Genomic DNA, 13,071 nt, shown 5'->3' on the forward strand with positions numbered 1-13,071 from the left:
TTAAAAACCTTAAGTTTGTTAATTTTATCTCGGTGATTCCATTTATTCAAAAGTAAATGAAACTTGAGTGGTTTGTTGTTTTTTTTAAAGGATATCAGCTAATGAGATTGATGAAATGTAGTTTTTACTGTTTGGGGAGACAGGTCTCTAGACCAGGCTTTAGAGTGGGTTGAAGGGGTGGATGCAGCAATTCAGGAAGCCTTCCCGTCCCAAGCTGGAAATGTCAACAGAACTTTCAGGTCTGAAGCTGCGGAACACTAAAAATGCAACCCTTCAATGTCTGACGTTCTTTACCACATTCCCTGGGGCCCAGCTCTGGCTCTTCAGCCAGCTAGCTACTCCCCTTACTGGTAGGCAGAGTTAAAATGGTACTTGTAAATTTGTGAATTATGCTGAGACTTTCAGAGCTAAATCCAGACTTATTTGAAATGTCTTCACAAGTGTGATTTTTAGCAGTCTTTGCCTACTTCCCTGGAAGCTTTCCTCCCTGTCAACATTTGCCTGCCTATTAGCTCCCTAATGCTCTACCCCTTACTGTCCTTCTCACATTCCATCAGTGCATTCCTACCTTCTGACTTTCTGGCCAAACTATGTTAAGTATCTTGTGCTTTAGAAGTCTTGTGGCAAGTATTCTGTCCTATAGACCTAGTAGCAGGAGTGAGTGAACTCCTGAGAAGTAAATACGTATTTTCAGCTGCATGTCTTCATATTAAAGAAGGTTAGACAAGACATTTATAAGATATGATTTGTAAGTGCACTGGTTTCTAAAGAAATCTCCTAACAAAGGAGTTCTAAGAGGCATCGGCTGTGTTTCTAGAGCAAAAATAACCTTTAACCTCACCTTCATTTCTTGTTTTAAGTGAATGAATATTTGAGAATCTCTTGTCTCCATGTTCAGGCCCCTATACTTTTTCTATTTAAAAAAATACGTGAAGTGCTACTATTACATTAGGTAATTTTATTTCAAATGAAAAAGAAGAATGTTATTTTCTTCTACCCTGCCATATGGTTGTCTTTTATATTTTCACTTTACTCTCCTTCCTCTTTTAGCCTTTTAAAATTTTGACCCTGATGCTTGAATTCCCTTCCTTTCTTTCTACAAAAAATGGGATGCAGAAAAAGGCATGGCCTGAAGTCAGAAGTAAATTCCTACACTTAAATGCTAGCAACCATGACAGGCTCCTTGAGGCAAGGCTTGCCTGCCTGTCAGCCCTTTGGCTGTTGGGTGACCACATGGCCACGGGGATGACTCTAAGAATGGTCAGTTGTAATACACTATTGCCAAAAAAAAAAAAAAAAAAAAAAAGAACAAAACATCACTCTGTGTTAAGTATTTGTCTTGCAGGATACTGAAAACCTAAAACATAGGCTACACATATAAACTTGCAAGAATTTTTCACCATGTTGGAGTCTCAGAATGAGAAAAGCCAAGCTAGTTTGGATTTTAAAGTTTTCCACCCACTTTTCCCCGCTGCCAATCTCTACAGGGACCCCTAATCATGTAGCACTGAAAAATATTAGCTTTTGCATTTCTAAATAATAATATGTTTTTGACTCAACATCATTTTAATTTACATATGCAAAGGAAATATGAAATTAGTAGCTAGGGTGGTATTCAAGGAGGGGATTAAAATGTAATTAAAATGTAAACCCATACATTAGCTTTGCCCATCTTTAAAAAAAAACAAAACATCGGAGTTCAATCTATAGTGGGAGCAGAGATTAGACCCCAGGGAACCCTGAGCAGCCCACTGCTGCAGCCACTGGCCTAGTTACCATCACATCCTCGGAGGAACCACAGCTACCTCAGCCAGCTCCAGTCACCATCACCGCAACCTGAGCATCAGGCCAGGACCCTGAGCCTCCCACTGCCCCACCCTCAGTGCTGCCAATGCCAAGCCTGGTACCGTAGACAAGCGGTACAGGGAGAGGCCAGAGGGCCTCTCATTGGGGGCGCTTGCCATAGAGGACAAGAAAGTCATTCCAAGAAAGGTTTTGGAAACAGTAAAATGGTTCAGTGTAAGAAATGGGTATGGTTTCATCAACAGGAATGACCCCAAAGAAGATGTATTTGCATACCAGGCTTCCATAAAGAAGAATAACCCCAGGAAGTGCCTTCCTGTATAGGAGATGGAGAAACTGTGGAGTTTGATGTTGTTGAAGGAGAAAAGGGGGCGGAGGCAGCAAATGTTACGGGCGCTTGTGGAATTCCTGTGCAGCAGTATATCTGCAGGAGAACAAAGTAGACCAGTGAGACAGATGTGCATTGGGGTATAGACCACAGTTCCACAGGGGTCCTCCTCATCGAAGAGCCTGGAAAGGACAGCAATGAAGAAGACAAGGAAAATCAAGGAGATGAGGCCCAAGGTCAGCAGCCACCTCAGTGTTGGTACCCTAACGCTGCAACTTCGGTACTGATGCGGTGCCCAGAAAACCCTAAATTACAACATGGCAAAGAGACAAAAGCAGCTGATCCTCCAGCTGAGAATTTGTCGGTTCTCAAGGCTGAGCAGGGCCAGGCTGCGTAAATGCCAGCTTACCGTCTCTACCATCATCCCAGTTTAGTCATCCAACAAGAAGAAATGAATATGAAATCACAGCAGTAAGAAATGAGCAAAAGATTGGAGTGGGAGACTTTAAGTGCCATATTCTTGCCCCGTTGACCAGATTACTGGAACTGTCTGCATTATCTGTGCAGCATGGGGTTTTTATTATTTTTGTCTCAAGATGTATTTTTGGTAATGACAAACGTGTTTTAGAAAAAAGCCTGGTTTTTCTTAGTACATCTTTAAAGATTTTTAAATTATTTCATATCTGGTCCAATTTGAAATATAGTTATTATAGAATATAGTATTTGAGTTATCACACAGATAAAAATTTCTTATTGAGTGACCCATGTGCTGTGCTCTGATGTACTAGTAGGCACTAAGGATACATTAATTGACAGTAGCACTGTGTATTTTATATGAAAGTACTTTGTATAATGTACTGCACTTTTCAGATATATATATTCCCCGCTGGATTGTAAACTCCTGGAGAACATGCTCAATGGCTAACCTCAGCACTTGGCAACCTGCCTGGTATTTAGGCGGCTCCTAGTAAATATTTGTGAGATAGCTACCTGTGTGAATGAGTAAATTAATAATGAATGAATGTGACTAATGCCCCAACCTACAGACTTTATAGTCTCAACTTGTTTACTCAATTACAATTCCTAGTACGCTGACAAACATGCCTATATCAACATCCACAGTATCCTGCTTTTAGGACTTGATAGTTTTATATTAGAGTCATTGTTCTATTTTATCTGGGGAATTTAAAAACTGTTCCTAATTAAAAATAAAACAACTATTTAGACCCCAGTTTATACATATTTATGTCTAAGGGTAAATTCATACTAAATTGTCAGTGTAAAAAATCAATAAAAAATTATATTAGGGATGATCACTGGGAGTTGTTAATAAGTATTGGGATAGCCGAAACCGGTTTGGCTCAGTGGATAGAGCATCGGCCTGCGGACTGAGAGGTCCCAGGTTCGATTCCGGTCAAGGGCATGTGCCTGGGTTGCGGGCATATCCCCAGTAGGAGATGTGCGGGAGGCAGCTGATCGATGTTTCTCTCTCATCCATGTTTCTAGCTCTCTCTCTCTTTCCCTTCCTCTCTGTGGAAAATCAATAAAATATATTTTTTTAAAAAATAAGTATTGGGATAGCTAGCTAAAAAATAAATTTCCTTAGAAACTAAATAAGAAGAAACCCTTAAAATTGTTGTTAAAAATGAGTCTAAGAACATGGTACCCAATTGGAAATATAATTACTATAGAATACAATGTTTTGAGTTACTATACAGATACAAATTTCTTACTAAGTGACTTATGTGCTTTGCACTGATGTAGGCACTTGGGATACATAATTGAACAATGCAAAATTGATGAATGCTTTAGTAATTAAAAAAATCTCAGAATACACAGGTGTTTATGCATACATGTAAAATGTTAATAATATGTTGTAGGACAAACCTATTTCTGAAACCAGTTGCAAATATTTTAAGATTATCACACTTAAAATGAAATATTGAAGTTATTGTAGAAAAGATTAAATGATGTTAGGATTTGAGAGGAAAAGGGGCATTGTGCTTTGAATTTCCTTAAATGTAATGAACAATTAAGTATAATACAATTGATCTTCAACAATAATATGCTTGGCCTGAGTGTAGACTATGTTATTGTTCAAAGAACTTTGCTTTTCTTCCCTGGGGAAGCATTATACTTCCCTGCCCTATTGACATCATGCCTGGCCTTGGATTTGCTTTGGCTAATTAAATATGAGTGGAAATGATGTATGTTTACTCTTGAGCTGAAGCTTTGAGTCAAAGCCTAGTGTCCTATATTCTTTTTTTTTTTTTTCTCTCTCTCTCTCTCTCTAACAATCAACCAAACTGAATAGATGCTTCTCCATAGTCCTTAGGTCCAAAATAAAGATGACATGTAGCATGAGCAAGAAATAAAGTTTCGTTGTTGAAATCATTGAAATTTTCCCACTGCATCATAACCTAGCCCAGTGCTTCTCAAATGAGAGCAGACATAGGATCATGTGGAGATTTTGTTAAATTATAGATTATACAGCTTGTTAGACCCCAGTCTTAGAGTTTTTGAATATAATAGGTCTGGGGTGAGGATCAAGAATTCATATTTTTGACAAATTACCATCGGATTTGATGCTGTTCCAGGGGCCACACTTTGAGACTCACTGGTCCTAATTGATACAGCCCGTTAAATTATATTCCTGGATACCTTAATTACTCAGTCAATGCCATGACAACAAAATGCAGAATGTTTCCCAGCCTCATTATTAAAGAAGTAAACTCTATATCATTTGCTCCTTTGATCCTGAGACATGGGCACACAAAGTGTCATAAGAAACCCTAAATTTAGTAGTGGATTAGATAACTATGGATATTACTATGATATTAGCCAGAGTCAATTAAAAGCCTCCCCTTTTCTCCTCCTCTCCCTCCCCCACACAAAGAACAAAGTCTCAGAAAGAGACAGTCACATCTAATTGTAAGAGAAATTGCCATTCCTGGTGACTTGGCAGGAATTCTCTTGGAAAAGAAGGATAGGTGAAGAGGCCATTGCATATGGAAGGACCAGGATGAGCAAGGACGAGGTGAGGAGACATACAATGTGTCTGAAAACAATGAGACAGAGACACAGATAAGGGAAAGGTGACCTCATGAATTTCTCAGAAGTTAAATTTCTTGCTTTTTGTATAATATGAAACAGTGAAGCTTCAATTCAGTACTGTTTTTTTGTGTTCATGTCTGGAATTGAGGTGCTTTTAAATTGTAAGTTCCTAAAGGTGGCAAATTAATACCAAGGTGGGCCTTCTGATTGTCCAGGAAATTCTGCAGGGAGTAATGTGAAAAATAGCCCTTGTGAGGAGGAGGGACGCCTGCTCAGATTTCTGGCCAGAACACCCTTTCAGGCACATCATGTTTAGATAGGAACATGGGTGGAAGTGAGATATTGGAGCCTTTAACTCTATCCATACCTTTAGGTCCCTGGGAAAGTCTTAATGTAATGTCAGTTGGAAGAGCATAGCTCTCTCTCTCTCTTCATTCAGGTGAAATGTGGTTTCTATTCTACTACCCAGGATCCCCTCCTTCTCTGTAGTATTTCTTCTCCACAGTGAGCCCTCAGTGGGCAGTTAGACGATTGGGATGTAAAATGATTTTACTGTTGTGTAAGGGTGTCTGAGACCAAATTCTGTTTTCTGGCAGATCACTTAACTTCCTTGGGCCTTGGTCTCCTAATCTGTAAAATATAAATCTCAGGTTACTCGAGTTCAATATTCCAATTTTCTAATACCATTTACAGGCCACAAGATTCCAATATGTGTTAACTTGCCCAATTTCTGTTATACACACCACAAATTAAATAATCATCTTTGCGATGAATAAAGTAAGCTGAAGTATTTGAAATGGGTGCTTTCTTTTAGAGTTGGGTTACTCTATAGTCCTCAGTTAATTAGAAAATAGTTTTCCAAAAGTTTTCAAAAATGATGTTTTTGCTCCATTACCTGTACATGCATATTTTACTTATTTTAGATTTGAACTTTGATGTAAAATAAGTATCAATTTATGCGAAAGTATCTCCTGATGTTAGAGTTTCAAATAGTTGCCACTTTTTTCACTAGTAAAGCCAGATGCCATCTTATTATTTAAGATCACAAAGAGGCCACATTTTTTAAATTGACAACTCAGTCACTGTATATATTCAGTATTGTATAAATTATAAGTGGGTTGAAAATTATATTAATACGAATGCATGAGCTGTTATAGGTTTTGTGACAGGGACAGGGACTTTAGTAAATGTGACAAACATCAAGGAATTCAACTACTTCTATTCATAAGAATTGGCTAAATAAAGCATATATGTCATGTCATAAACAATATGTCAACCCCAGGAAAATCAATAGTTAAATGACGAAAGGAACACTTAAAAAGAAAAATCGGTGATAAAATGTTAAGTTAAAATATTAGATTTAAAAATTTTAGCAGTTGGACTTAGGATCCAGAAAGTTTATGCCTATTGGGAATATTTGGGAAGTCTTTGTGTGATATGTTCTGCTTCACGCTCACTCCAGCATTCCAAAAGGGTGCTTCTGGGTTGCCACAGTGTCTTCCCTGCTGGTATAAATCACTGCTTCATAGTTTAAAAGAAACAACACGGTAATTCATATAAATAGGTTTTAAAATAAGATTCTTCTAACTCAGAATGAAAATACGACCTCCTTCAAATTACACAGAAATCTTACTGAAGCGTCAGTCAGTTAGAGAAGCCAAACCAACCATTACCTTCACTGCCTGCATCAGAGTGCCTGCCTGGTGTCACCTACACAGAAGGGAAGGTGTGAGCAGGCCCCGCTCTGCAGTGTGTGGGTAGACACAAGCCCTTCTGTGTCCCTGGGGTTTTGCTTCCGCAGACATAGAATTGAGGGGTGTAGGCTAGTTGCTTGTAAGAGCCCTTTCAAATAAAGGCACCTAAGTGGGCTTGAGATCCCACCTTGAGCAGAGGTTTAGGGTGGCAAAAGAAATGGATGAAAAATGGTGGGGTGGGCACAATATTTCTTACCTTTCTGTGCCATCACTCAAAACTGATCTACAACACAGTTCAAGGAAATGTTTGATACTTTCATCTAATGGCTGATATTGCTAACGGGTGAGCAAATGAGGCATCTGACATGAAATTTTGGATAAGACTGTAGAAAGGCTGTGCCAGTCTTGTGTAGAAAAACAGTGCAATACCATGTCAACCCAGAAGTCAGGACTTTGGCCTCTGAAGTTTAAGAACCATCAATCTGGTCTGGAGATACACAAATCTATAGGGTGCACACCTATTAAGAAGGTGTTTCCAGAAATCCTCCTAGGCAGGCACCTTCCATGAAACTGGTTCTAACAGAAAAGATGCAAGGTAGGCTTTTTTCTTTACAGAGCAAAAAATCACCCCAAAAGAGTGATGGCTTCTCACATTCTGGCCCCTAAAAAGATTACAGATATCACTTCTGAAATCTAATACTTCATTTTCAAAATGCATCTCTTTACTGTCTCATAAGGCAGCCATGCATTATAAACCTTAAGCACGTGACAGTCACATGATTTCTTCAGTAAGCCCTGGGCTTCCACAGCTGCCCCAGAGCTCCCAGCCAGAACAGTCCTGAGGAGTCAAATATTAAAGCTTTCTCCACAGCCACACGCTCCTTTGATGTTTGGGTTATTGAACACAACTGCACTGGGTAATTTGTCTTCAGCATAGTCCATTTCTGTTCCTACAGTGTTAGCTGTGCTTTCTTTCCCATGAACCCTCTGACTCCACCTTGAACAACTTCATCAGAATCTCCCCTGTCTTTGTGTATTCTAGAGCATAAGAAAGGCCATTACAACCCCTGGTTCAACACCAACCTTCACACCTACATGTCCAGACTTATCTAAGAAGTGTTTTATCTTGTTTCCTGCTATAGGTGTCAGGGTGAAGGCAGCCCTGGTGGGCTGCAGCTTCCTCTCTCACAGCCTGGACAGTGGTCCAGACTAAGGAAGTGACACCCTCGGGGTCCGGGCACACGGGTGCCTTGGGTGGGAGCCCCACCGCTGCAGCCTCTCTCCATGGACACGGCGGCCACATTGGCACCGCCATATTATTTTAATGACATAGATACCAACATGCATTTGAAAACAAATTTATGTTGATTCAGAGATTCTATATAATTGAAAACATTTGTTTTAATCCTTTTCACCACCATTATAGAAGGGGAGAAAGTGAAAATACTTGCCAGTCTTGAGGACTTAAAAAATAGATTAGTTCAGTATTGTGGTTATCATTTTGTTTAACGTAAATAATTTTTGCCCATAGCAATCCCATCTTAAAAACTTGCTAAGCTTTTTCTTAGATTTGCATAAAATACCATTTCGATTTTTTTTTTAAATATATTTTATTGATTTTTTTACAGAGAGGAAGGGAGAGAGATAGAGAGTTAGAAACATCGATGAGAGAGAAACATCGATCAGCTGCCTCCTGCACATCTCCTACTGGGGATGTGCCCGCAACCCAGGTACATGCCCTCGACTGGAATCGAACCTGGGACCCTTCAGTCCGCAGGCCGACGCTCTATCCACTGAGCCAAACCGGTTTCGGCCATTTCGATCTTAAATTTGGTTTTTGCCCCTAGTAAATTTGTCAAGTCTAAACACATGACATTTCCAGTTTGACTAGTACTGCTATTCCTTCATTTTGAAACGGAATTTCATCCTAATTAACATTTCTCTTAGACACAGTCTGAAGGTAACGCTTGGTTCCTTAGCAATTGAAGACAGCTTGGAGCGTGACCTTCCTTAGTTTGGATTTTAAAGCAAAACAGTTCGAATCTCTCCAAGTTTAAGGAGAAATCTGATTCTATTGGAGTTGTTACTGTAAGTTTGAATCCAAATGTTTAGGCCACACTAGGAAAAAGTACACAATATTCATCTGGAGACTTAACTATCACACTTGATTACCCATAACTGCTGCCTTGCTTCAGCAGCTTTCCTGAGGTTCTTGAGAACAAACAGTATTCCATTCTGTAGGAAATAAATGTACTGTGAAATATTTACCAGAATCAAAAGTAATATTTTTAATGCACTGGGAGAATTTACCATTTAAAGAATCCAATTGGAAATTATTTTGTAGATTTCTAATGTGTTCATGAAGCTAACAAAATAATCTTCCCCAAATTTCTTAATTTGCTGCTATTCCAACTTCATATTTTTGTATGTGAGTTTTCTTAAAATAGGAACATAACATTAGTTATTTGGTTTTCTCTTATTAAGTGCCATATGCAGGCTGAAACTGAAATCTCTCAGTCTGTTTTGTTTTCAAACAATAGTAGGCGTAAGAGGAAAAACCTGTTGTGTGCATGTAAGCAATGTAATTTGTTTTAGTCACACATTACAGATTCTGAGTAGTAAATCCAACTGACTGAGTTAATCTGTTGGAACATACTAGTATATATGTGATTAGGAAACTGAAGATTTAAAAAAAAATGGAGGGATCTCTTACCTTTTGGAACAGCATGGATGGACCTGGAGAATATTATGCTAAGTGAAAGAGGCCAATGTGAGAAAGACAAATATCACATGGTCAAACGTATTTGAGGAATTCATGAACAAAATGAACTGGCCAACAAAATAAGACCCACACCATGGAGGCATGGAACAGACTGGCATACCTTGATGTGAGGTTGGGAAGACGAGAAGAGATAGACCAAAGAACTTATATACTTATATGCATCACCCATGGACATGGGCAATAGGGTAGTGAACACCTGGGGCAGTGGATAGGAGCTGAGAAGAGGGGGATTGAGGGGGGATGGGAAATATCTGTAATATTATCAACAATAAAAATATATATTGAAATAATAATTAATGAAATTAATTCCATGTCATTATTTTTTATATTATGATAAGTAGGTGTCAATAAAAATCTATAGTTGTTGATCACATTTTAATTACTAAATTATAACAAATTTAAGGTGAACTTCAACATTTGAAAATGGATAAGGAAAATTAATTTTAAAAAGTGATTAATTCTTTTAAGTGGGTTTTTTAAAAAGTAAGAAAATTCAACTTTAAAAGAAACTACATAAAATTGCATGAGTTTTTCTTTAAAATGAAGACAACTGTGGGTAACAAATTTAAGGCATTTAAATATATTTTGGTTTTTTATAATTTTCAAATTAAATTTTCAGTTGTGTTATTCCAAATGTATTTATGTTTTTAGTACCAATGGTAATAAGATAATTAAACTTTTGAAGATCCAGCTATTGTCTGTAACTATAATTTATCATTAAGTTATGTCATTCTTTTCAAATCCCCAATATATTTGAATTTTAAAACAAAATGTCTCTATTGAATTCAGAGAGAGGAAGGGAGAGGGATAGAGAGACAGACACATGGATTGGCTGCCTTCTGCACACCGCATACTGGGGATTGAGTCAGTAACCACGGCATGTGTGCCCTGACGGGGATCAGGACTGGCGACCTCCTGGTGCATGGGATGATGCTCAACCGACTTGCTACACCAGCCGGGCTATACTTGAATTTTTTAAAAAAATTCTGTTAAACAAAAGAATAACTTTTACTTTTAATACTGAGTGACTTAGATGATTATGGTATCAATATATTAAAATATTTTAAGAATTATCACATTTGCATGACTTTTAAATTCAACTTGTCCTTTTTGTGCCAATCTTTTAGCACATTTAATTGTGATTTTTGTATATATTACTTTTTGCAAATCATTTAAGGAGTTAGATAATGTAAAATGCTGGACTAAGGAAATATGAAGCTGAATTAAAGTGCAAATACAGTAATTAAGCCTCTAGAAAGAGCTACTGATAAAAGAAATTGTATGTTAGAACTTTTAGTCAAGATTATTTTCACTTATTTGGCAAACATACAGATAACTTTACAGACTCCCTTTTTCATGGTCAGATGTGGTATATAACTTATCTTTGCATTTCTGAAGTGATCAGCAAAACAGCATCATCTGTATGTATGATTGTTAAGTGAAGATTAATAAATGATTGTTAAGTGAAGAAAGATAGATGATGTAATATTTAACCAGTATTTGAGTTTCCTTCTAACCAACTCAGTGAGTAAAAAGGGACAAAAGAACTCTGAAATTGATACTTAGTGAATGTTTTTATCATTGTAATGACCTAATTACCCATGTTTATTGGGATCATAGTTTCAGAAAATTCTAGTCTAAACCATTTATTTTAGTTAGCAATTTTTTGTCTTCTAGCATAACTTTTACATCAGTATTAATTAGTAAAGTTGACTAATTTGAGATTTACGTCTCTGCAATTGTGCTGATGAAATGGAGATGATACCTTTTATACTGTTTAATCTGTTCTTAAATGTTTAGGTATGGATGTTTTGAATTAAACTACACAAATAATATATTAATGGTACCTGTAAAAAAATTCAAATGATGTATAAATATAGAGTAATACTGAAAACTATTTGAGTTATATCCTTGTGAAAATTTCTATAACTCTATGCTTTCACTCATATGTGGAATATGAAACAAGAAACAAACCAAAAAAAACTCTTAGATAGAGGCCCAGAATGGTGGCTACCATAGGGGAAGGGAATGGTGAAGCGGGAAGGGGAATTGCGTAAAGGGGGTCAAATATATGGTAACGGAAGGAAACTAGACTTTTGATGGTAAGCATACAGCAGAATATATAGATATCAGGTTATAATGTTGTACACATGAAATTTATATAATATTATTAACCAGTGTTACCTTAACTTAAAAAAAATCAGTATTCTAAAAAGGAGTGTTTTGGTGTGGCAAGTTCTGCTCCCCTATAGAATAGGAATCACCCATCATTTAAAGTTTAATATTACCATATTTTCTTGGGAGAACTTAATGCAATTTAAGATTAGAAACATTTTGATGTATTTTTAAAGGAAAACATACAACAAAATGTTTGATATAAAAATCACATCAAAGAGCTACACATTGTTCCAAAAGTGGTTTACTAGCGACATCTGCTGGTACAATGCTGTTGTAAAGCTAATAGTAACTCATGGAAGTAATTTCATGGAAATTAAGCAAGATAAAAAATTTTAGGGGGGAATTGTTATTTTACTATCATTTACAATAATTCTCACTGAAAAATTATTGTGTTTTTGTGGGTTTTCCCCCCACTGGCATTTCACCAATAATATTATTTTAATAACAATAATATTAAACTTTATACTTTCTTGTATATAGTCTTAAATTCTACCTTGAACCTCTATGATTAGTTTTGTATCAACTAAGTTGTTTGATGTAATCTACAAATTCTTTTTCCTCCTCTTTTTCCCTGGCTTTGTTTTTATGTCATACATAGCAGAGAACTTTGCAAATGTAGAGAGATTCAGTAACTATGAATTTAATCATACTACTTACTTATTTGTCATTTGAATAGACTAACTTTAGTAGAAAGGTCTATGTATACATGAATTAATTGCATTATATTTATGTACACTCAAAAATAAAAATGAGTGAATTTATTAGGAGGAGAAATTCTTTTTTTTTTTCATAGAGATTTTTCTGCACTGCAAATTATGGAGGAATAAAATATACTCGGTCTTTGGATATTTTCTCTATTGACACTGATTGATTGTATCCAGTCCCATGGATTTAAGTATTACTTATATATGAATCAGACTTCATTCATTTTTTAATCCAAACCTGTATAGCCAGCTCCTTGCTTCCTTAACATTTCCATTTATAGCTAATATGAACCTCAAACTTAACATGTCTAAAACAAAACTTTGATTTTCTCTTGAAACCTATTTCTCCCATAGTCTTTCTCACTTCAGTACATGGACATTTTTATCTTTCCATTTGCTCAAATTGGAAGTATTTCAATAATTTATAAATTCCCTCTTTTGTTCATAATCCACGTTGAAACCATCAAGAAATTTCACCAATTTTGCTTTTGATATACATCCAGAATCTTACCACTTCTCTCCACCTCT

The 13,071-nt window shown here is 36.7% G+C and overlaps 1 protein-coding gene and 1 pseudogene across 2 annotated transcripts in view; one reads left to right on the forward strand and one right to left on the reverse strand.

The window, feature by feature from the left end:
• The window catches only part of TMEM135 (transmembrane protein 135), a 216,582-nt gene that overhangs the window by 174,433 nt on the left and 29,078 nt on the right, over positions 1-13,071 (forward strand). The gene's annotated exons all lie outside the window — the stretch shown is intronic.
• On the reverse strand, positions 7,726-8,194 carry LOC308524695 (iron-sulfur cluster assembly 1 homolog, mitochondrial-like; annotated as a pseudogene). The gene has a single exon. The product of its transcript is annotated as an iron-sulfur cluster assembly 1 homolog, mitochondrial-like (transcript).

The sequence above is a fragment of the Myotis nattereri genome (genome assembly GCF_964212035.1).
Source record: "Myotis nattereri genome assembly, chromosome: 9".
NCBI classification, from domain to species: domain Eukaryota; kingdom Metazoa; phylum Chordata; class Mammalia; order Chiroptera; family Vespertilionidae; genus Myotis; species Myotis nattereri.